The sequence below is a fragment of the Podarcis tiliguerta genome (genome assembly GCF_965153285.1).
Source record: "Podarcis tiliguerta genome assembly, chromosome: 1".
NCBI lineage: Eukaryota > Metazoa > Chordata > Lepidosauria > Squamata > Lacertidae > Podarcis > Podarcis tiliguerta.
Window position 1 is genome coordinate 88,269,868 of NC_139534.1, and position 25,154 is coordinate 88,295,021.

Sequence of the window (25,154 nt, forward strand, 5' to 3'; positions counted from 1 at the left end):
CCTATGCCTGCCCTAGCTCATATACTTTGATTTAATTATTTTCTATATTGCTTCTCAGGAATGAAATTCTCCCCAAAATGGTTGACATAAAGCACAGCAATAAAATAAATATATAACATTTTAAAACAGTCCCACATTACTCAACCTAGCAATCCGACAGCATAGTACTGTACAGTCACCAAAAACCAGGTCACACAAAAAAATAGATCCCCTTCTCCAGACCAGGCCATACAACCATATTCCATAATGTAGGTTGGGGTAACAGAGCGACTTAGCACAGGAAGCATGAAACTCCTTGTTCTAATCTCGCCTAAGTTGTGAACTCATAAGGCAGCTTTAGGCAAGCCACAGTTCCTTCAATCTCAGCACTCACCCTCCATAAAATGTGAACACTTACACCTGCTTCTCTTACAGTGTTGTTGTAATGATTATAAAGATTTGTCCCAATCTAACAGGAAGCAAAAGGTTTACAAATAAGCAGTGCATGAAGATTTCCTGGACATGAAAGTACTTGGGCAATGCATATGCAGCCCCTGTCGCATTGTCATCAGTAGCATCGTTCATTCTAGGAAAGAGGGAAGTGAATCTGATTGACTGCTTATACCTCAAACAGATAGCTGATCTCCTTAGCCTGGGGGAAATGACATGCAGCACCTGTTTGTGTCTCCTCTGTTACCTCCTGTTGGATCAAGGCAAATGTACATGAAGCACTTTGGGTTCAGTTGTTTTGTGAAACACTGTAATGGTTGCTGAATACTTTGATTTCCTGGGCAAGGGGTAATATAGCAGTATTGTGAACCTCACTGTGGTGGTGGCAGTCTGAAGATAACTGGAAAATACGGTGGTGTCATTTTGATATGCTGTCCTGTACATAAACAGAATGTAAATGTCACGTTAAGGTTTCCACTGGAAATATAAATGCAAGTAATGTGTAATGTGTCTATAGAGTAGGATGTTGAACTAACTTTTCAACTTGTTTTTACCAATAACCACTTCTTTGGCTGCTGAACAGGAAGTAGGTTGTTGTAGCATCAAAGAAGTCTGTTTTGCAGTGCTTACACTTTCCACCATCCTCTCTCTTGCAAATAGCACAGAAGAGCCTCTCATTTTCTGTATCAAAATGCTTCCTAAGCCAGTTTTCTTTGGATATTAACACAATATTTTAACAATCCACACTAATTTCTACAATTCAGTCCCTCAGACCCCACTTCTGCTGTGTCTTTCCTATGTGTATCTCCATTAATTCTCACGCTGTTTCTTCAGTTAGCAAATCACTGATGGAAAGTACCTATGAGAACGTTTCCAGTTTCATTTTAGCTTCATCCTGCAAAAGCCAAACCCACAGTAATTACCAGTTAGGCTGCTTCTCCTCCTGTAACCAGTGAACTGAACAGATTGCAATACAGTCTTACATCTAACTGCACATGTTGCATCTATCAGTATTTCCCAATGGCATGTGTGTTCCCAAGAGAATGCTCTTTTTATTTCAAAAGGGAGACGCTTAGATCTTTCCTGTCATCTTGAGAGTCTTATATCTGGGACCAACTAGAAACTAATAAATCCCAAGACTTATTTCACACGTTCCACTTAAAACACATTTTAGTCTCTCTCACTTTTGGTATGTATGCATAAAAGGCAGAAATGCTGTTTTAATAACATTTGCATTGATGGATGCTGATGTAGAAAAGTGGATTTATAATTGCATATTTTTTTTTGTATCACCTGTGAGCGGATGCATTCTGTCTGAAGGACAGTTCTCCACCACTCATTTCTTTTCCATAGATTTACACACAGTTGGTAGTGGAGTCACCCCTCCTCATTTTACCTCTCTTACCAGACATTTGGGAGGGAACCCTGTCAATAACTTGCAAGCCAGTTTGCTTCACCCCTCCTCAGTTTGAGGAGAAAGTCTAATGGTGGCAAAAACCCAGCCATCCTTTTTTGCTGTTGCTATTGTTGCTCTGAGGAAACTGTGTGCGTCTCTTGTTTTCAAAGGGACATGTATATGCACAGCATTTTTTTTTTTAAAGAAATGGCATCAGTCTAACCAAAAGGCTTAAATTGTATGGCATGGGGATGGAGCAGTCAAATGATGAGGCACTGGGCAGGATGTGGCACAGAGGCCCACCTGAAAGTGGCCCAAGGTTGGGCCTGAATAATGCCTGTGGAACTGCAACAGAGTATAGTTGCAGGGTTGTTTGGACCAGCAACCAAAGTAGGCAGGTAGGTGAATGTCTTCTGCAAAAGCTTAAAGGGATGGCGGGGTATTTAAAAACAGGAAAAGCAAAACTCATGAGTTGTGGTAATCATACTAGCTGAAGGGGGGCTCCTTTAAAAAAGAGGTCTCCCCTCTAATCTCCTTGTGCCTGTGTGTTCTGGCTTTGTGGGGGCAGCTATTGTTGCACAAAGCTGATGTGCTCTTGTAATAAAGGTGTGAAGACTGGAAAGGTGGGTGGAAGGCAAGGCAAGAGAGTGCCTGTAGAATTCTGCAAACTGAATTCTGCAACTTGGCATAGTCAGCTGTTCAGAACATGGGGGCAGGTCCAGTTTGAGGTCTTTAGGTACTCTGGGCCACAGTTGCAACTCTGGTTACGAACTTAATTCATTCTGGAGGTCCGTTCTTAACCTGAGGTACCACTTTAGCTAAAGGGGCCTCCCGCTGCCACCACGCTGCTGGCGCACAATTTCTGTTCTCATCCTGAGGTAAAGTTCTTAACCCGAGGTACTACTTCCAGTTTAGCAGAATCTGTAACCGAAGTGCTTGTAACCTGAGGTACCACTGTACTTCAAATCCAAGCCTCTGCCTCATTCCATGTTTTATTGTATAATGAGCAACAACAATAGCACATTAAATGATCAAGAGTTGGCCAGGGTACTCTTTCCTTCCTCTGTTTTTTAAAATTCTCCTACTGAGCAATCCTATACTAACTGTTCATGTCACCCCAATCTCTGAGCGGTGTGAGATTCCAGGGGTACCCAGGGTTTGTGTTTCCTTTTGAAATGAGACATAGTGAAGACTGGTGTCTTTATGATATATGGTTTATTTACACATATATACAACCTAAGCCTGTGATGGAGGAGTTCACAGCATTAACATCCCCAAAAGGCCTTGTTTCTCCTATAGCTGCAGCTTTGGCTTCAAGCAAACACCAAACATTGCTCTGTCTCCCTGTCTTCCAGTTTTCTGCTGTTCCTCTAGCTCACATCACTCCAACTCTCTGCCTTCAACTCTGACTTTTTCTGTTGAGGGAGGGGTGTCCCACCCATTTGCCATCTCACATCAAGTCCCTTAATCCCCCCCTCACCTAACCAGGAAGCTATCTTGGCTATTCCCGGAATTTGGAGGCTTGATTAGTTTTTAACACTTGCTGGATCCAGGGATTAGAGGGGTTTGGCATACAACGTAACACCCCAAGCTCATTATATTACTTTTTGCTGGATCCAGGGATACACTGTTGCTGTGCCGATGGAATGACCACAAAATCATGTATGACCTAGGCCTGAGAAGAGAGGTGGGAAGGACATGCATACAGACCAATCCCTCCCACCTGGCTCACATGCCCAAGACATGCAACTTGTCCTACACATTTTTGGTTGCCTTTGTCATATGCACCTTTCACAGTTGTCTTCCTGGCTGTAAAAATTAGGCTGTAATTTGGGAAGCAAAGGCCTACCTTTCTTTACCTGTGGATTTCTGTGAAGTGTTACATACTAAATAAAGTGTTGCGCTTTCCCAACTCTGAAGTGTTTATGCATTTTTACACCCACTCCACTGAGCATAAGACGGGCAATTCTGAGGAATCCTGCTCTGTGCCTCCTGCAGTTCATAAAATCATAGAATTGTAGAGTTGGAAGGAGCCTCAAGGCTCATGTAGTCCAACCCCCTGCAATGCAGGAATCTCAACATGCAGTCTCCCATCCAATTTGAAATCATACCGGACACTGCTGAGCTTTGCAAATGTGTTAGTAGCTGTATAGCTGCGCCACTAGTTCTGATATCTTCATCTCATTGCCACCCCCTCTCCGGTTCTCTCCTCAAAACACACCCTTTCCCTCTCTGCTAATAATCCTTACACCCTGCTCTGCCAATGTTGTTGTCCCCATGTGTTATCTTGTGTTTGTCTTGCTCTTACTTAAACCATAAAAGCTTCAGGGCAGGGAGCTTGTCTTATCTGTTTGTCAAGCCCTACACAAGTTCACAGGGCTGCGTAAGTGCTTTTGATAATCCACAATAACAATAAAATAGGTCATCTTAGAAAAAGAAACAGATTGAAGGTGTGGCACAAGCTCAATTCCTCCAGCGCCACCTTCTGTTTTTTGCTTTTCAACAAGTGCACTTTGGAGTGTTGAGATCATCTCAGTATGGCGAGTGAGGAGGAATGATTAGGGGACACAGAGCTGTTGTCAGTGAACTTACTCTCCTACTTTTGTAGGTCCCACTATGATTCTGCCGCAGACAGGATGAGGGGATAAATTCACACTTCCTGAAACAATAAACAAACTAAAAATGCATGTACCTTTTGAAATGTGTGCTTCTCTAGATGTCATAATGCAGTTCTCCAGCAACAACAAAATAGTCTTCAGAAAGCATATATTCAGGGCAAGTGTGCATAAAAATGCAAATATTACTGGAAATAAACAATAAAATGAATTATATTGCGCAAAACTGTTTGCAAAAATATGTTTATTAGGAGAAATAAAATGCTGATGAACTTTTTTGATTACCCTTTTTAAAATTGCAAACTGATGCAGAAATACTGCAAACTAAACCTAGGTTTTGAAAAATGAGAAACTTAGAGGGATGCAGAAAACGACAACTTCGTCCATGCTTCACACTGCTGCATGACCATCTGCTTGCGTGTGTTGCCAACATGGCTATAAGCTATTTGTAGGCTACTCTACAGCTTATGTGTGGAAGGGCTCTCACTCAGTGTCAGGACAGGGTGGCCTAAGGTCTTACATTAACTTCACTTCTGTTTACGTCATGGGAATCATATCGTATAAAAATGAGCATGTTTTCTTTGGCCTTGAACAGCCCTTGTGTGTTGTGGTAGATGCTTGGAAAGAGCCAGGTCCCAAATTTTCCCTTGCCATCCTGTCAGAACTGGTTCTTTTCAGCCTTTCCAGTGGAATGGGAGATGGGTTGTGGCAAGCAACATGGCAGTTATATCTTTATGTATAAAGCAGGGGTCAGCAACCTTTTTCAGCCGTGGGCCAGTCCACCATCCCTCAGACCATGTGGTGTGCCCGACTATATTTTTTTTTTGGGGGGGGGAATGAACTAATTCCTATGCCCCACAAATAACCCAGAAATGCATTTTAGATAAAAGCACACATTCTACTCATGTAAAAACACCAGGCAGGCCCCACAAATAACCCAGAGATGCATTTTAAATAAAGGGACACATTCTACTCATGTAAAAACTTGCTGATTCCCAGACTGTCCGTGGGCCGGACTGAGAAGGCGATTGGACCATATCCGGCCCCCAGGCCTTAGGTTGATGACCCCTGGTATAAAGGGAGGGTTTAGATTGGTGCTTTGTGACAGAAGAACCAGAGCTGGGTTTGAGTTCTGAGGGTGACTAGCAATATTGGAAACAACATTAAAAATGCTTTGCCCAAACCCAGAAAGTTTATCATACTCAGGCCCCAAAATTCATGGCAAAACTCCAAGCAAGCTAGCAATCTGTGGTAAAATCAAGCTGTGCAGTTGTGTTAGAAATAGAAAAGTCAGTAAGATAGTGGTAGTAATTTTGAGCTCTTCCACTCTTTTATCACTTGATGACTCATTACTCCATGAAATACATGAAATACAACTGAGCAAAAATTATAAAAAGGATGAAGTTGTCGTGAGGATGAAATAGGATTATTCCAAATATGCTGGCCTGAGTTCCTTGGAGAAGAGGCAGGATATAAATTTGAGCCTATATTCATAAACCTATAATGCAGCGGTGGCTTTATGGTGCCATAGGACATTCCATCCTGGCAAAATTGTATCCTGCTTGTGCCGAAATTTTCCACACTAGATCTCCTTGCCAGCAAGAGGCGTTCATTAAAACATCAGCAAGAACGCTGCAGCAATTTCCAAGAAGGCAAGTGAAAGAACTTGTCAGTTTTGCCAATGTTTAAATATTTTCAAACTATATATATTTTACTAGGTCTAGAACTGCCTCCAGGATTTGGAGCAGGATTTTGACATTTGGCAGCGAGGAAGCTGTGAGATCAGAGAGGAGCCTTATGAAACCCTGTCCAAATTAAACCAAATTTACTCTGTTTAGAAAGAGAACTACTTGCAGATGCATAGAACTTGGGTTTGTACTACTCCTTCATAATTTATTTATTGTATGCATGCCCTCTTCTCAAGATGAAACCTTGGTACAGTATTTTAAGAGAGACAGATTAAGGAAATGCTTATGGCTTAATAGAGTCTGGGCAGTCATTTTCTTCCCTGCATGAATGAATGGATGGAGAGTGGCTTAATGGTATCTTTCAATGTGCTATGAGGACAATTCACCCATCATGATCTCTGATTTTTCACCAGGTGTTGCTCACATGCACAGAAACCTGTTTTTGCAGCTTTAAGGATCCTGGAGACTCCCTTCTAAATTTTTGTTAATAACAAAAGCTGTAATTCTCAGGATGCTCCATTCTGTACCCTCATTTGTGCAATGCCATTACTGAATAGACACACGGCATGGCCAATGCCCACAAACAAGTTGCTTCATGCCCATTCAATTTACTCGGGGTGAAAATGTCTGCACACACTGGCAAAAAGCCAAGATCTCCATCTTCATTTTAATATTTGGCTATGGGTGGGTTGCCCCGATACATAGCCCATGTTTATTCTGTTTGTGTAGCCCATGGCACAAGTGGGTGACTAAGCCAGACACAAGCCACATTAAAATGATGGAGACATATGATGTAAGAGATGTGTTATCTGCACCTCTTACTTTAAAGTAGCTGCAACTTTCAAGAGAACACATACAATTAGTCCTGGGACATTGAGAAAGACTCCTAAGTGACTCATGGGAGCTCTGCAAAGCTACTAATGTGTGGGAAAAAAGCTACCTGTTCCAGTGCATAATAACAAGGGAGTATGTAATAATAATTATTGTTATTGTAATAAGGGTTGGGTGGCTATATGAGAAAAAGGTGTCTGACAATAACCTTGGCTTGGTTTGTTTTCATCAGAGAGTAAAATAGTAGTTATGTACGCAAGGCATTAATACCCACGGCCCAGAACAAAACATTGGCAGTGTACCAGAAATGCACCGTTTTGTGCAGGCGTATGTAGGTTAGGCTAAACAACTCGTGGAAGCTGGCATACGCCCTGGCATTATGCTCTGCTGATAGCCTGCAGCAGAGTGTAGAATCCAGCACCAGGCCCCCAGAGCAGCCACCAGGCCTTTGCCTCAGGATCAGTTCCTTCCTCCAAAGCTGGAAAGCAGCCCTGAACCCTACAGCATGGCAGTGAGATGCCAGGTCGAAAGCCTTGAGGTGGCACAGTAGCATCCCACAATGGGCTTTTCAGGGTAGAAAAGGGAGGGGGCTTGAGAAGGTGGCAAGGATGCCTATGGCCCTGCCTGACACATAGGAAGGGTCACTGGAGAAACTGCATGTGGCAGACAGAACTCTGTATGCTTCATTGGTGGGTGCATATCAACAGTTGCTTGCAGTGCACTGATAGCAAAAGCCTAGGTTGTCACTTCCCTGCATGATGACTACGTAACTCCCAAAAACTTAGCAGAGAGAGGTGGCGATAGAGCTCACACCTGCCCTGGCAATTCTTGGTCTGCTTTACATTTTAAGACACATAGTTTGAGATGTATAACCTCAAGTGTGGTGAACGTTAGATACAGGGCATCATGGTATCTCGGTGGGTTAAAATAGGATTTTGTTCTAGTGCAAGAACTGGCTTTCAGATTTTATTCAGCTAAACAACCCTATGATTATTATCTGTTGTCATGGTAGATCAGCAAAGAATTGAAAAAGTGTGTAACACACTCTGTAAGAAGATGAACTCCATGATGGCAAACACAAATTATAAGTAATGTTACAGGGAATGTGTGTTATAGGGTTTTTTAAAAAACACACAACTGCTTTTGAATGCTTGTATGTTATCAGGACCTCTACGTTTGAATGTACATTTGTGATTATTCAGCAAGAATGCTGTAGGCACAGAATTGAGATAAAGAAATGGAAGTAGTTAAGAGTTGTAATACAACGTGCTCTATCTAAAGCGATACAATCTGCTGATGTGCTTAAAATGAACGTTCTCATTTTACACCGACAGAGGCCTGTTGTTGTGCAAAAGTGACTGCAAAAGTTGAGAACATTTTGTATTTTTTGTTTTGCAGTGTAAAATAAATTAACCTGGCTCTGCCTCGCAAGGTAAGGCATACAGAAGAAGATGAAAGGAATTGGTGAAAGCCAGAAGAAGAAAAACATTGAAAGAGGAAACGCAAGGCCTGTGATTCACCAATGAGCCAAGGTACTGTGATCTGCCCTTTCCCCCTTCTTTGTTTTTACTGTCCCAGGCAGGCAGCAACAGCATGATGTTTCTCAAGAGGGTGGACTGCATTTGGTTTGCTGTATTTGCAATGCTTCAGCTTTTACAGAAGCTGCGTCTAGTGGGATTTATTCTTTTTACCCAGCTCATAAAAGCAAAGTAGCCCTCTCGTAGTCTGGCTAGAGAGCAGGTGAGTCTATGGAAGGTGAATCACCTTTTTCTAAGGCATAATTTTCATGGCTCACTTAAGAGAAGCTGGAAGACAGCCTGTCATAGGGTGGCAGCATATAAACTGGAGATCTGCCTGTTGCTTTAAAGATTTTGATGCAGCAGAAGAGGATGCAGCTGCAGTACCACCCCTCCCTGCTGTGAGGCAAAACCAGAGTCCTCCTTGCTCTAGTTGCAGGTAGGAGGATGCGCCGTGGCACTGTGGGAGGGGAAGCCGCAGCTGCATCCTCTTTTTGTGACTGCTGAGTTGTTAAAGAGGCAGGTGGGATTTCTGGGTTGCAACCTTGTAAGCCACAGGCAGGAAGACCCAAGCTGTGTGACCGGCCAGCTTGACTTCCTCATCACCAAAAGGTTACAGATTCACCTTCATGTTCAGCCCAGTCCATTGGCTTGGCTGACCCCTGGAGGAAGCAGGGGAGTGCCTAAGCGGTGCATCAAGAGAGTTCAGCATTTTCTAAACCGGCTAATTAAAATTATCAGGTGTACTTCAATCCACAGAGAAGTGTTAGTCAGGGAGGGCATATTTTCTTTGCTGGGAAACAGTTGCTAGGTGAGACCACTGATAAGGCATCATGCAGACCTATGTTAAGAAAGCTGAATCAAGCCAATTAAATGGAGGCTGAACTTTTGGCGGTATAATTGATAACCAGGACAAAATGAGCTCATGATAAGTGAGAGCAGAGAAGATGGTGTGTTCTGCGGCTTTCCTTCCCCTTCTTTGTTGTTCATTATTAGATGTTAAGAGTCTTTTGAAGCAGACTAATAAGATTTACAAGAATGACTCACAGATCACACAAGATAGACCAGGTTGGACCTGTTTTGTCTCTTTCTTTATGGCACGCTGAAAACCCAGTGACAAGAGTTCTCTCTCAAAGCTTAAGAAGACGCTGAATGACTTCAGATTCACAGAGTTCATTCCAAATAGTTCACCTGTACAATGGGCAATTGTTTGCAGTGGAGTTTTTGGCTTAGACTTCCTCCTGCAGCCACTGTTTGGGTATGTATTTCCTGCACACATTTGCACAGAAATAAACTCAAGTCCCCTGTGAATAGTAGTACTTTTCAAGTTAAGTTTCCATGTGAGACAGAGACTTTCTCTTCTTGAAACTCAACCATGTGTTTATTGAGAAAGTAACCAAGCTTTCACAGGGATCTGAAGCCATCAAGCTTTTGATTCAATGGTGCAATTTTCTCATCAAGGCCTGAGCAAAACGATGATGAAGAGCTCATTAATTTCTTTATATTTCTTAGAATTGATCTACTCCCCATTCCTTTAGATGTTTCAAAATGTAGGATGAAGAGGGTGGGAAGCACTGGTACCCACAGCTGATATCCAATGTTGTTTGAGTGGACGTCTCTTTCCTCTCCTCTGTAGCTCTGCCACCCCACCCCACCCCCAAATCTGCTGTAGAGGATGCCCTAACCCGAGGATTTTGTAAGTGGGGTGGGGCTGGATAACCCCCAGAACAGCATGTGGAGAGGTTGGGGCACAATTCCAATGCTTGCCCCAACAGAATGATCACCTTAACATATTGTTGAATGCCACCCTATATGTTGATACAGTGGTACCTCGGGTTAAGAACTTAATTCGTTCTGGAGGTCTGTTCTTAACCTGAAACTGTTCTTAACCTGAAGCACCACTTTAGCTAATGGGGCCTCCTGCTGCCGCCGCGCCGCTGGAGCACGATTTCTGTTCTCATCCTGAAGCAAAGTTCTTAACCTGAAGTAATATTTCTGGGTTAGTGGAGTCTGTAACCTGACGGGTCTGTAACCTGAAGCGTATGCAACCCGAGGCACCACTGTATTATTATTGGGTGGTATTCAGCCAAATTTTACTCAGAGTAACATTAATAGACTTAAATGGAACTACTCTGAGTAAAACTGAGCTGATTCCTGTTCATTGGATGGAATTCAATGTCATGCTAATACAATCAGTGTAAGCATTTCTTATACTTGGGGAGTGGGTGGCGCTGTGGTCTAAACCACTGAGCTTCTTGGGCTTGCTGATTGGAAGGTCGGCAGTTCGAATCCACATGGCAGGGTGAGCTCCTGCTGCTCTGTCTCAGATCCTGCCAACCTTGCAGTTCGAAAGCATGTCAGTGCAAGTAGATAAATAGGTACCGCTGCGGCGGGAAGGTAAATGGCACTCGTCATGGTGTCCCATTGCACCAGAAGCGGTTTAGTCATGATGGCCACATGACTTGGAAAGCTGTCTGTGAACAAACGCCGTCTCCCTCGGCCTGAAGCAAGATGATTGCCGCATCCCATAGTCGTCTTTAACTGGACTTAACTGTCCGGGGGTCCTTTATCTTTACTGAACAATTCCCACTCTTCTCCCCACCCCCAGCTGCTCTTCTGGGGGTTCTCCTGACCTTCCTGAGAAGATTTTTGGGGGGGTGCTGGGGTGAAGGGAAGGGTAAGTTCGTTTGTGCTGCCTCTACTAGAGAAACAACTTAGTTGAATCTAGCCCATGATCAGTGTAAGGCAGTGGTGTCCAAACTTTTTTCAAAAGGGCCAGATTTGATGAAGTGAACATGTGTGAGAGCCGGTCAAAGTTGTTGGGCCTTTTTTTAGGATTTTACCCCAAAGTTGTTGAGGGGTAGATAAACAGACGAGAGCGCCTGTGGGCATGAAAGCAAGCCGCATGGCGAGCCCCTGCAAGAGCCCGCAGGCAGGCGGGAGAGCGAGCTGCACAGTGGCCACGCTAGAGAGCCACATGCAGGATGCCTGCACAAGCCAGCCAGCAGCCAGAAAACAGAAGAGAGCTCAGGTGGACAGTTTCAAGGGTCGATGCTGGAGAGCTACAGCTCTCTGTCAATGCGTTGGCTCCTGGGCAGAACAGGCCGAACAGCAGGCACTCAGAATTGCTTGGGGGGCCGGATTAAATCGACCAGTAGGCCGGATTTGGCCCCTGGGCTGGACTTTGGACATGCCTAGTGTAAGGGTACTAACTTTTCTGCTATGTCTTTAATGTCTACACAAAAAAGCAAGAATTTGATGGAGAAAGCTTCACTAGATGGATCTTGTCGTGTGAAGGGAACAGATGCCCTGCCAAAGAAGAAGTTATCCTAAATCTGGGCTGGCTCAAGACCTGGCATCCTACCATTCTTTGAACCATGTGTGTCCCTGCTCCAGTTCTCCAGTTCCTATTCCTGCAGCCGCAGCTGCTCAAATGCCAAGCCCAGGAATTAAGAGTCTGTTTCTCCTTTCATTCCTGGCGGAAGGGCTGCACTGGAAGTTCACTGGGAGCAACATCCGGAGGTTTGCCGTCTGCTACTGACACTGTGGAAGGGCCAGTGGTGTGCTGATCCGCCTCTGAGAAGTCTTAAACTGCCAAATTGGTTCCCAACTAAAGTGAATGTTGATCTGTATTATCAGTGGAAGCACTACTTATGTACCTTTACTCCACTGTCAGTTTCGTTAGAGAATTTAGACGTGGAAACCGCTGGGCTCCTTTCAGAAAGTGGGCCCTTATATTAAACGTCAGATTTAATATAAATGTCAATTTTCAGAATTTCTAAAAAATCTGCAACTGAGTGTTTTTTTGATAAGATATTTAATAACAATAATAATTCCGCACCCCTGTTTTTAAACCATTAGCATATACCCAAGTGTGCTTCTGTGTCATAAAACTCTATACATTCTTGGAGCTCTTATTTACTACCAGCTGGATCTATAGCAACATGTGTTTTGTGTATTATAGTGTCTCCTGTGTGTCAATGTGACATGTGATTTATGCAAAAAGAATGACAGACCAGGTGAGAAAGCGTATTCCCTTTCTGTTTAAAAACTCTGTGACTCTGGATGAGAAGAGCAACCAGGAAGGAGGGAGAAGGAATGTCAGTTATTGATGTTGCAAAACTAATAACGCTTGGGTTATGTCAGTGGGAGGTTAATTTTAGAGGGACTTTCACCGGTTATAAACAGCATGACCAGTCAGGATGTGGCTACAACTCAACTCCTCCCACAATAAGCCTGTGTTTTATTTCAAAAGTCTTCACTTCTGTATTTGGTTTCTCTTTTAGGAAGCGAAACCTGAGCTTATGGTGCCATGTTTAAATTCTTCGGTCAGAGTTCATTAAATAACTTTTTGTGTTTTTCTGCAGGGAGAATGCCTTGGATTATATGGTAATATAATATATTCTTGCTTTCAAACACTGTAAAAAGTTTGTCCCAGAATCCCCCTCGGCTCCAGTACTCAGTATAACATGAACATGCCTGGTTCATAGAACATAATATGCTTAACTTGGGGCTAGTAACTACAATCAGTTCAGTATGTGGGGATTTGGCAAAGTGGGTTTATTTTTCAAATGCTTATTATGCTTTTTCAATATGATGGTATAGTCATGACCAGACATCTGCATATGATGTCTAAGCATGTGCCTCATTCAAATCAGTCCCTGGTGGATGTCTTTCCAAGGGGTGACAGTGTAGGGAAACAAATTCAATTCATCTGCCTAATCTGTACTTTCCAAAACAATGCACAAACAGTAACACAGCTATTTAAATTCACTTATCCGAATTTTGCAAAGCAGTTCTCTAGCCAAGTAACATGTCCAAAAATGCATGTACTGGAATGAAGTGTGTATAAAGATGCATAGTGAAAATTGCTTCGCCAAAATGTGTATAGTAGGCAGAATTGCACAAATATGTGTATAGTAGGAGAAATTCATGCTAAAACACTGAATTTTCATTAGGACTTGTTTCTTTATAATTTTCAAGCTGATGTGGAACTGAACTTAAGAATGGAAAAATGAAAAACTAAGAGAAACCAAATTGACAGATTTGCCTATTCCTATGTGTGGAAGATTCTACCTGGCTTGCTACTGGATGCCAATGAGATAAGAATGGAAAAGAGACAATTCTACCCCGAAGTTTCCATAGCCTCCTGACTCATTGCTCTATATATTTGAACCAATGGTGAGCTCTCAGCTAACCAAAATAGCACCTATAAAAACAGAGTTGGCCTTACTACTCTTTGCAAACAAAGAATAGTCATAATAATGGATTCTATAGTTGTCAGAGGAGACACATAGTTGCTTCTGCATCTGCTGGGTGAAGACCACCATGTATTGAATTGGCCCTCTGTTTTAATTTTTAAAAAAACATATATTAGATTTAATGAATTGTGAGCAGTGTTCAATGAAACAGTCGTGTGCTTCATTGGTTTACTATTAGTGAAACAGGAAGTTCCCTTCTCTTCTCCCACTGCATACCCACACCCCCAAATCTGCTCTGGAGGGTTGGAGGACCCCCACAAACAGATTTAGGGGGTGCATGAGGGAAGAGAGGTGTGTTTTTATATTGTGAACCACCCTGTGATCTTCAGATGAAGGGTAGTTAATAATAATAATAATAATAATAATAATAATAATAATAATAATGGAGAAAGTTCCATTATGCAAGGAGAAATCTTTGAGAGATTTAGTGCTATGTTGAACACTATCCACAATATACAAAAGGGGTGATAAGACAATGGGAACTTTGATCCTGCACAGAATCCCTTATCAAGAAAAATTAGAAAGTAGCTGGCACCCAGATCTTACAACATTATGACCTGGAAGTAAATCCTGTTGATGTAACTGGTACTTGCTGGAGGCAAATGTTTTGTAAAGATGTAAGTAAGCAGGTGAGGTAGCCCAATGAAGAGTTCTGGATAACTTGCAAGCTTAGATGAACAGGACCTACCCTGATATTCCCTTACCTACTTTTAAGATCTTGTTCTCAAGAAACTTAACACAGCAGCCATCTCACGTCTTGTTTAGGTCTAGTGTTTTGTTTTGTTTTTAATTTTTCACAAAGTAAGTCCTTTTTTTAATGATTTGAATAACTTTATTGAACACCTTCTTCACTTTCCACAGCTCTGTGTGCTTTCTCATTTTGACTCACAGTGTGAGTGAAACAGTTCCATTTTAAAAGGCCATTCTCTTTCATCGTTAGGTTCTCATGTATTTGCTTCTGTAAGCAGATTTCCAACATGCGGGGAAGTTTTACATACTCTGAAAACACCTCTGGAAATCCATAGTCGTCCTGTTTCAAATATGAGACCCATGTATTTCTACAGTCATAGGCAAATACTTTTAACATGTGTCAGGGGTTCAGGAGCAGAGTCACAGGAGAGGGAGGAAGTGGAGAGCGAGGGGGAGGAGTCCGAAGGAAATGTCAGCGAAGACAGCAGTCCGAGGTCTCTGAGTCTCTCCAGTGACTCGGAAGATTCACAGAAAGGGGCCCCCATAGTCAGGGCAAGGGGAGTGCCCAGGGGGGCACCTCGGGAAGAAGGGGCCAGAGGGGACTCAGAGAGTAGCAGCTGGAAATCCGGACCAGCGTCCCCCCCAGAGCGCAGTAGGGGGGAGGAGTCCCAGGCATCGGGATCAGGGGGCGCGCGGGCAGCGGGAGAACGTGAGGCAGGAGGGACCACACCCTCGTCAGGGAGCGAGGAAACGGTCATCAGGAAAGTTAAACGCGCGCGCGCGCCAAGTTCAAATGTACAGGAGGGCGGCAAGGTGGGCAGCCCGGGTAGGGAGCCAGGTCCTAAAGCCCGCCGAAGAGAGGGGGAGGAGTCAGAGGGGTCAACGTCTGCCTCAGAAGAGTCCAGGAGGGAGGAGAACCCGGGGGGTAGTAGGACCCAGAGGAAGAGAGAGAGAAGGAAGAGGTGGAGTAAGATTAGAGTCTTAAACTGGTGCGCAGGGGGCGGAGACTCAGACGGAGCTTCGCCGGTCTAGAGTCCAGATGTAGGGCTGGGACGCTGAGGCTTTGAAATGGAATCTATTCTTCAATAAAGACTTTGATACTTTACTACCGGCTAGCGTTGGTCCTTGGTGAGCTGGGACCCGGAGCCAGCCCTGACAGTAAGCTCCGTCTCACCAAATTTTGGCACCAAGAACCTCGCCACGTGAGTCGACGCAGCGAGGGAAGAAGAGGGGTGCCTCCAGAGCTCACAAAACTCAGGCAAGATGACTACGGAAGAGCAACTAACAGCCCTGCAAGAAGCTGTGACACAACTCAGCACGGAGGTACTTGCATCCAGGAAAAGAGAGGAGGAAATGGTTAACGCCTGCCGGGATCTCCAAGTCAGGTTGGACGTGCTTTCTAAACAAGGGCCACCGGGACCCAAAACAGAGGGCATTGGCTTGGGGAGGAGGGGAGGCAGCCTTGTATCTCATTTTGACGGGAGTCTACAGCAGTACCCCAACTTCAGAGCAGACCTGCTGTTTGCGTTGGAGCTGCTTGACAAAGACTTTAGAGATGAAAGAGAGAAAGTGGGATTTATCTTGTCCCATTTGCATGGGGAGGCCAAAACGTGGCTGAGGAATTTATGGAGAGATAATGATCCGGCGCTCCAGGATGCGAAGGCTTTCATTAAAGCAATGGACTCGTGTTTTTTATCAAAGATAGACATCGACATTGCCCGGAGGGACATACATGGACTTAAACAGGGCAAAGCCAGCGTGAGGCAGTACCATGCACGCTTTTTCGGACTAGTTCATGCACTGGGATGGCAAAAAGATTCTGAGCCAGTGAGAGACCTCTTTTGGGAGGGCTTGAATGCAGATGTAAAAGCGGAGATTGGAAGGGGGGAGAGGCCAAGGAGCACCCAGCAAGTAGTCCAGAGGGCTCTGGAAATCGGGGTGCATCTGGAGGAACGTCCTTGGAACAGGGAAGAAGGGCGTTGGGGAAGGGCACCAGCCAGAGCACCTCCCTTCTCTCCCAGAGAAGCAGCGCGTGTGCACTCCACACCCTCGCAGGGAGGGGGAGAAGAGCCGATGGAGATAGGAGGTGCCAGGGCTCAGTCAGCTACCAGAGCCCTAACACCGGGAGCAGCCAAAACGAAGCCTCCTAGAGGGAACAGGAAGTGCTACATCTGCGACAGTGCTCAACACATGGCGAAAGAGTGTCCCCAGAGGCTCCACAAGCACACTGCAGCCTCGGCAACAGTCACAGACGCAGCTCAATTGAAAACACAGCAACAGTTAAACGACGGAGTCTGGCTGGAGGAAGAGGCACTGGGGTCCAGCCAGACAAGTCAATGAAGCAATCCCCAGCACTTTTGCAACCCACAGACCCCCTCCCACCCAAACCAGTGGTGCAGCTTACAGCGTCTCTCCAACTGCCCAATGGACGCACTCTGGAGGTGCCGATCACCATTGACTCCGGCAGTAACGCTGACTTTATAGGACTGGAATTCATTCAGCAGCACAATATACCACTGCTACCAGCCACGCTGCCCCTGAACGTTGTCACGGTGGATGGCAGAGACTTGTTAGGGGGGCAGGTGGTGCAACAAACGCAACCAATGGTGATGCGGATTGGAAATCACCAAGAAGTCATCAGCTTCAATGTCACCCACCTGTCGGACACGCCTGTAGTCTTGGGCATGAGTTGGCTGCACAGGCACAGCCCAGCATTGGCGTGGTACCAGCGCCAACTGACCTTCGGCTCCTCCTATTGCGCGGAACATTGCATCCTTCCTAGCCCGGAAGAAGGAGGGGACGACCCGCAGCTACAATTAGGCACGCTGCAAGCAGTGCCGCGCAAGTACGCAGCGTTTTTGGAGGTTTTCTGCGAGAAGGAAGCGGACAAGCTCCCTCCCCACAGGCCCTATGACTGCAAGATTGACCTCCTGCCAGGAGCGACGCTGCCAGCCGGGAAACTGTATTCCATGTCTGAGGACGAGCTACAGGAGCTCAAGGAGTTCATAGACCTCAACTTGAAGCGCGGTTTCATCCGGGAGTCGAAGGCAGCGGGGGGCAGTCCTGTATTCTTTGTGAAGAAAAAGGACACGCCCCAAAAGAGGCTTGTAGTTGATTTCAGGCTCTTAAATGCCAAGACCAAGCCCACGGCCTTTCCCATGCCCAAAATAGATGACCTGCTTGCAACGGTGAGGAAAGGACGCGTTTTTACAAAGTTGGATCTGCGAGGGGCGTACAACCTGATTCGCATACGGGAAGGAGACGAGTGGAAGACTGCCATGTTCACGCCCCTGGGCACATATGAATACAGAGTTATGCCCTTCGGTTTACAAAATGGCGCTCACTGTTTTCAAGCCTTCATGCATCACGTCCTGGCGGGTCTCCTCTACAAGAAATGCGTCTGCTTCTTGGACGACATCCTGATATTCTCAGAATCTGAGGAGACCCACGAAGGTGACGTCAAGGAAGTTCTGCAGAGACTGCAGGAGCATCGGCTGTATGCCAAGCTGGAGAAGTGCCAGTTCGACAAGAAGGAGGTGGATTTCCTGGGCTACAAGCTGTCGGACAAGGGGCTTGCCATGGACAGCGCCAAGGTTCGCGCAGTGTTGGACTGGAAGAGCCCGCGCAATCGGAAGGAGGTCCAGCGGTTTGTGGGGTTCGCCAACTTTTACCGCAAGTTCATCAAGGGGTTCGCGATGCAGACGGCGGCCATTACCGACACGCTCAGCTCCAAGAAGAAGAAGTTCATCTGGACGGAGCAAGCGGAGCAGTCCTTCCAGAACCTTAAGCGTCTCTTCTCGTCCGAAGGGCAGCTACTGCATGTGAATCCCAGCAAACCGATGAGGGTTGAAACAGACGCCTCAGACAGAGCCGTGGGCGCCGTACTGTTGCAGAAGGACCCGCATGGGGACTGGAGACCGTGTGCCTTCTACTCTAGGAAGCTCAGCAAGTCGGAGCAGAACTACACCATCTGGGACAGGGAGTTGCTGGCCATTCATGCAGCATTCAAGGCGTGGCGGCACTTCCTCGTCGGGGCCAAACACACAGTGCAGGTTCGCACGGATCATAAGAACCTGGAGTACTGGCGCACGGCAAGGTTCCTGAACCAGCGGCACATCAGATGGGCGGAATTCTTTGCGGATTTCGACTTCAGGATAGAATACATCCCAGGCGACAACAACATCATGGCGGATGCACTGTCCAGAAAGCCGCAATACCTCGAAGAGGCGGCACCAGCAGCGGCCAAGCACATTTTCGCTCCGAAAGCGTGGGCGTGCGCTTCAGCAACCGTGGACCTGGAGGCGGTCCGTCGAGCACTGCAGGAGGACCCCTTCGCACGAGCCAAGATGGAGGAGGTGCACAAGGGCACGGTGAAGGACGACGAGTTCCAAGTACGGGACGGATTGCTCATCCGCAGAGGAGCACTCTATGTACCGGGAGACGACCTCCGCGCGAAAGTACTGCAGCAGTTGCACGACGCACCCACCGCCGGGCACTTTGGCAAGGAGAAGACGGCAGAACTAGTTGCCAGAGATTTTTGGTGGCCCAAGATGCGGGGGGAAGTCGCGGAGTACGTCTCGAGGTGCGACACCTGCCAAAGGGCCAAGTCAGTGCACAAACCCCCGGCGGGACTGCTCGAACCGCTGCAGACCCCGAGCGAACCGTGGGAGAGGGTGGCCCTGGACTTTGTCACGGATTTACCCAGCTCAAGGGGTAAAACGGCAGTGCTAGTGGTGGTGGACATGTTCACTAAAATGGCCCACTTCATTCCATGCGCGAAGGTGGCCACGGCAGAACAGACCGCCAAACTGTTCATAGACCACGTCTTCAGGGTGCACGGTCTGCCACGGTCTATCTTGTCCGACAGGGGGCGCCAGTTCATTTCGAACTTCTGGCAGAAGCTGATGGGTTTCCTGAACGTCAAGATCAACCTAGCGTCGGCGAGACACCCGCAGACCAACGGCCAAGCGGAGCGCGTCAACGCCATCATGCAGCAGTACCTGAGATGCTATGCAAATCAGCAGCCGACAACCTGGGTGGACTACCTGCCGCTCGCTGAGTTCGCCTACAACAACACGAAGCACGTGTCAACGGGGGTGACACCGTTCTTCGCCAACAACGGGAGGCATCCCAGAACCTTCCCGGGATTAGAGAGACTGGGGGAGGGAGAGCCACAGGCAGCGGAAGTCTTGGCAGCAGAATTGCAGGAGGTTCACGAACAGCTTAGGAGGCAGTTAGAGCTTGCAAAGCACGCATACAAACTGCAGGCTGACAAGCACAGAAGGGTTGGGGAGGACATAAAGGTGGGAGAATGGGTGTGGTTAGCGGCACACGCAGTGCCGACCAGATCACTAGCTAAGAAGAAACTCGGACATAAGCAGCTAGGACCTTACCAAGTTGAAGCACGGATCAATCCGGTGGCTTTCCGGTTGACACTTCCGGAGGGATCCAGAATGCACCCAGTATTCCATAGGTCGGTGCTCACGCCCTACAAAGCACCTCACCGATTTCAGGCGCAGGACACGGCACCAGACCCATATGGGGAGACCCCCCCAAGGAGGGAGTCGCCAGGAAGGGAACTCATCAACCAGGTCACAGAGATTTTAGACTCGAGATGGGGGGAAGAGGGAGTAGAATACTTTCTCGCCAGTGAAGGTACCCCGGCCAGCGCCAACCGTTGGGTGCCGGACTATGCCCTGAACGAGCCTCTTCTCAAGGAGGAGTTTCATGCCTTGTTCCCACACAGGCCCATGCCAGCCGAGTATTTCGACGACTGGCTTTTCACACCCACGCTTTCAACCAGCACCTTCCAGGGGTTCACCTCGGACGAGGAACCAGCAACGGAAACACGTTCCCCGGACTTATTCGGATGGATGCACGCCACGGGGGACGAACTGTATCCGCCATTCACCCCCACAACGACGGAGCACCCAGCACCCCCGCCGGAGGAGGGGGAGGGGGGAAGGGGGGCTTCGAGGGGGGGATGGATGTCAGGGGTTCAGGAGCAGAGTCACAGGAGAGGGAGGAAGTGGAGAGCGAGGGGGAGGAGTCCGAAGGAAATGTCAGCGAAGACAGCAGTCCGAGGTCTCTGAGTCTCTCCAGTGACTCGGAAGATTCACAGAAAGGGGCCCCCATAGTCAGGGCAAGGGGAGTGCCCAGGGGGGCACCTCGGGAAGAAGGGGCCAGAGGGGACTCAGAGAGTAGCAGCTGGAAATCCGGACCAGCGTCCCCCCCAGAGCGCAGTAGGGGGGAGGAGTCCCAGGCATCGGGATCAGGGGGCGCGCGGGCAGCGGGAGAACGTGAGGCAGGAGGGACCACACCCTCATCAGGGAGCGAGGAAACGGTCATCAGGAAAGTTAAACGCGCGCGCGCGCCAAGTTCAAATGTACAGGAGGGCGGCAAGGTGGGCAGCCCGGGTAGGGAGCCAGGTCCTAAAGCCCGCCGAAGAGAGGGGGAGGAGTCAGAGGGGTCAACGTCTGCCTCAGAAGAGTCCAGGAGGGAGGAGAACCCGGGGGGTAGTAGGACCCAGAGGAAGAGAGAGAGAAGGAAGAGGTGGAGTAAGATTAGAGTCTTAAACTGGTGCGCAGGGGGCGGAGACTCAGACGGAGCTTCGCCGGTCTAGAGTCCAGATGTAGGGCTGGGACGCTGAGGCTTTGAAATGGAATCTATTCTTCAATAAAGACTTTGATACTTTACTACCGGCTAGCGTTGGTCCTTGGTGAGCTGGGACCCGGAGCCAGCCCTGACAACATGCATGTGTCTGGTTGATGTATGCAGGCTAAAATCAAAACCCTCCTTGTTATCAGTGAAATAATCTAGTCAGTGTTTGAGAGATGATGTTGTGTAGTGGTTTTCAGTGTCAACTGGGAAGTCCCCAGTTCAAATCTAACTTCGAGTCATAAAGACATTAGGCAGCTTTGGTCAAACCACTGTTCTAAGCAGAGATGAGGACAAATTGGCATCCATGAGACCTTTATACCCAGTGCAAACAGCAGGCTTAGGAGGATATTTTTGTTGGTATTTTGGTACAAAAAGAACTTCCATCCATCCCCAGCCTATTGTGTTCCCAGTTCAGCTTGCCTCCTGGTTGCTATGCCTGCCTGTTTTTTAAAAAACCTGCACCTTAAATGATTAAAAAAAATATCTTTGACAGTCATGATTATTATTACTGACACTTTTATTTTGATTTGAAATGCTATGTTAATTTTCTTTTATGCGTATATTTTACTGTTTTGTAAGCCACCTGGAGAACATATGGAACATATTACAACAGGGACAGCCACCGTGGTGCCCTCCAGCATAGCTGTCAACTTTTCCCTTTTCTTGTGAGGAATCCTGAATAAGGGAATTTCCCTTTAAAAAAGTGAAACGTTGACAGCTATGCCCTCCAGATGTTGTTGGACTACAACTCCTATCATCCCTGACTACTGGCCTGGATGGCTTGGGCTGATGGGATGTGGAGTCCAGCAACAAATAGAAGCTACCACGTTGGCTAGCCAGACTTTCCCTCCCAGCAGCCTCTTGTTTCGGAAGGATCTATGGGACCTGGTGTTGTATTGGTAGTAAGGTAAAAAGGTAAAAGACTCCTGGATGGTTAAGTCCAGTCAAAGGCGACTACGGGGCTGCGGCGCTCATCTCGCTTTCAGGCCGAGGGAGCCGGCGTTTGCCCACAGACAGCTTTCAGAGTCATGTGGCCAATGGAAGCCAGAGCGCACGGAAGAGCCGTTTATCTTCCCACCACAGCAGTACCTCTACTTGCACTGGTGTGCTTTTGAACTGCTAGGTTGGCAGAAGCTGGGACAGAGCAATGGGAGCTCACCCCGTTGTGGGGATTCAAACCACTGACCTTCTGATCAGCAAGCCCAAGAGGCTCAGTGGGAAAGGTGAGGAGAGAGAATGGTCTAAAGCAGTGTGCAATACCTCTAGCTCATCTTCCCCCAATCCCTGCAATGATTCCTGGAATAAGAAAAGGGAAAGCCAACAAGCTGAACAACAACAAACAGCAAACTACAGTTCTTTCTAAACAGAGAGGAGAAAAGAGGGAAGAAAGTTGTTCCTCTTACCTAAGATGGGTATCTTAAAAGAGGAGGCAAGAGTATAATTCTTGAGTGATATGCAAATGAGTGATTTGCAGGACAGTTCTATACATTTCTGCTCAAAACTAAGTCACATCTAGTTAAATAGAGCTTAACCCAAACCTGAATCCGATTCCACCCTTATTTTCTCATATCTTGCTCTGGCTTCACAGCCCTAGGCCAAGATGACCTGTAAGCTTCAGTCACAGTCACTTCCTTGTCTCTGGAGCTGCGGCATACATGGCTGTCCACAGCACTTTTTCCAGGGTGCGTGTGCAAAGTTAAAGAATGGGGGGAAGCAGGCTAGTTTATCAGTGTATGGTTTAGAGCATCAGCTTAGGAGGCATTTGTGGATGTGAATACCTCTTGTATTTGACGTTACAAATACATGCAAACTGAACGTGCAAACTGTGGCTATTTCCACTCTCATTTCCTTTTCTGACAGAATTCATCCAAATTTTGAATCTCCACTGACCAAACACTTCAGACTCAAGGGCCAAAAAGGGCTATATTCCAGGCACCCCACAGGGTTATGTTAGCTAAGCCATAAGGGCTGCTGAAAACACTCCAAAATCTGGAGATGAGAAACTCGGTATTGTTTGTATTTTTGTCTTGTGAGGGACAAGTATGATATACAAGTTGAGTACAAGGATCTCCAGAGGAAGGGTCATCAAGGAAGAGGTAGGTTGTATCTCGGTCTCTCTTTGGCAGAGCTAATGCTCTTTCAGGTACTGTGGGCTGTGAAGCAGATACTCTGGTCGGCAACTTTGAGCCAAAGAAACAAAAGAGTATTTGTTGTTGAACTGAAGTAATGCTTGGTCTCCTAGTTAAAGAGTTACTGGATTTTACATGCTCTTATCCTCTTGCAGTGCAAGGGGCAAAGGGATTAATAGGTTACCTGGCTTGTGGCCGATTACAATTAAAGGGGCACATTCAAGAAACAGAAATGACATACCTTTTCCTTTAGATCTCCATCCAAAGTCCGTATCACCCTCTTAACTCTAGCAGGATGCTTCAGTGCTCTTTTAATTAAAACAGAAAACAAACCATAAATCCTTCACCCAGACTTGTATCAAAGTTACTACATTTAGCACTGCACGTACAAGTTACTCAGAATAACAAATGTCTGGGTTGTCATTCATGAAGGGCCTTGGCTGTAAAAAAGCCATTATTCAAGGAAGGCCCATCGCCATTTCTACTGAGACATAATAAACATGGCATGTGGGGGAGGAAATATGTGGAAATATACCATGATGTCCAACATTTTAAAACCTCATTTTCTATTTTTAAAACAGAGGAGATGAATATTAGAATGTTAGAAAAATGGGGAGGTGGAGGGAATGAAGCAAAATGTGAGTGAGGGAGTGAGTGAGTGAGACATGCTCCACTAGTTCAAAATCTAGTTTTTAAAAAACCAAAGAAACAGAGAAAGCCGCCTCTTAAATTCTGCCCAACTAGATTTTTCCTCGGACCCCTAGAAAATTATTGTAAAGCAATCCTAGACATGGGAATCATACACCTACTCGTTGATATTTTAACTCCTGAATTCAAACTTCTGAATAGAAACATATTGTTGTGAGTATGCCTGAGCGCAACTTCTGATTCCTGGAACCAGCAAGGATTCAATTGCTGGACTAGCCAGGCCAGCCTGGTAACGGCCCTCTAAGTATGGGTCCTTTAGGGTAACAGTGGCTCTGTGGCAGAGGGGAAATGGGTGGGCCTCCCTCCCTCAACTGTCTGTTAGTTAGAAAGACATAAGGCCAGAGTTGAGAGTTGAGTTGTGTGAGCTAGAAGCTGGATGCAAAAACTGCAGGCTGGAAACAAGAGAGACAGAGCCACACGGGCGTTAATGCTGTCAGCCCCTCCATCACAGACTAAGTTTGTATACATGTGTAAATAAACCATATACCATAAAGAAACCACAGTCTCTGCTGTGCCTCATTCTGAAGGAAACACGAAGCCTGGGTATGCGCCCAGAAGCCCTGGAATCTCATACTGCTCAGATTGGTGTGGTGTGCAACAATATCACTTCCTTCACGTTGATTGTGATAAGAAAATGCTCTTTTAAAAGATTCTCAGAGGCCCAGGGGGTGGGTGGCTTGCATAATTACCTGAATCCCCCTTCTTGTTACACCCTGGCCCAATGTCTCAACAGGAGTGTACTTTCAATGTTGGAATGTTCCAGCCTTGAGGGTGAGGGGCCCTGGGTACCATTCCTGCCCCTGCACCCCCAACTCACGGAACGGGAACCACACAATATATATATGTTTGTTTGTATGTATGTGATGTGTGCTACTCTCGTTCAGCAAAAATATATTAACTCAGTTCTGGGATTTGTTGTTGGCATCTGTCTGTCTAGGGCACAATGGAAGATTGTGCCTTCAGGGGTAAAACCAAACCATTGGGAGAGTTACGGCATCTGCTGTAGAGACCAAATCAGGGAGAGACATGTTTTATTGCAGGTGGGGCAGATGAAGGCATCCGATTTTGCTGCTACGGGTGCACCATGGCATTTTTGAGATACAGCGCTGATTATTTTAAATGTTACGATTATTTTATGAAGCCTCACTGCTGATCATTTTAGCAGATACCTCTAGTTAATGTACTCATCCTCTCTTCCTAAGCAGCAAGTTGGATGCCAGCTGAACAAAA

At 46.5% G+C, this 25,154-nt stretch overlaps 2 long non-coding RNA genes across 4 annotated transcripts in view; one reads left to right on the forward strand and one right to left on the reverse strand.

The window, feature by feature from the left end:
• The window catches only part of LOC310657993, a 26,645-nt gene continuing 1,491 nt past the window's right edge, over window positions 1-25,154 (reverse strand). Inside the window, exons 2-4 of the long non-coding RNA XR_014502071.1 lie at window positions 23,458-23,524; window positions 4,518-4,628; window positions 1-865 (exon numbers count right to left, since the gene is read on the reverse strand). This is a non-coding gene — a long non-coding RNA (uncharacterized lncRNA). The remainder of the gene's footprint in view (window positions 866-4,517; window positions 4,629-23,457; window positions 23,525-25,154) is intronic.
• Window positions 4,643-25,154, forward strand: part of LOC310657969 — a 25,323-nt gene continuing 4,811 nt past the window's right edge. The window contains exons 1-4 of one of the 3 annotated variants that reach the window (XR_014502053.1): window positions 4,643-4,858; window positions 6,159-8,491; window positions 9,591-9,734; window positions 12,441-12,505. This is a non-coding gene — a long non-coding RNA (uncharacterized lncRNA). The other 2 variants (XR_014502054.1, XR_014502055.1) reach the window with 2 other exon arrangements.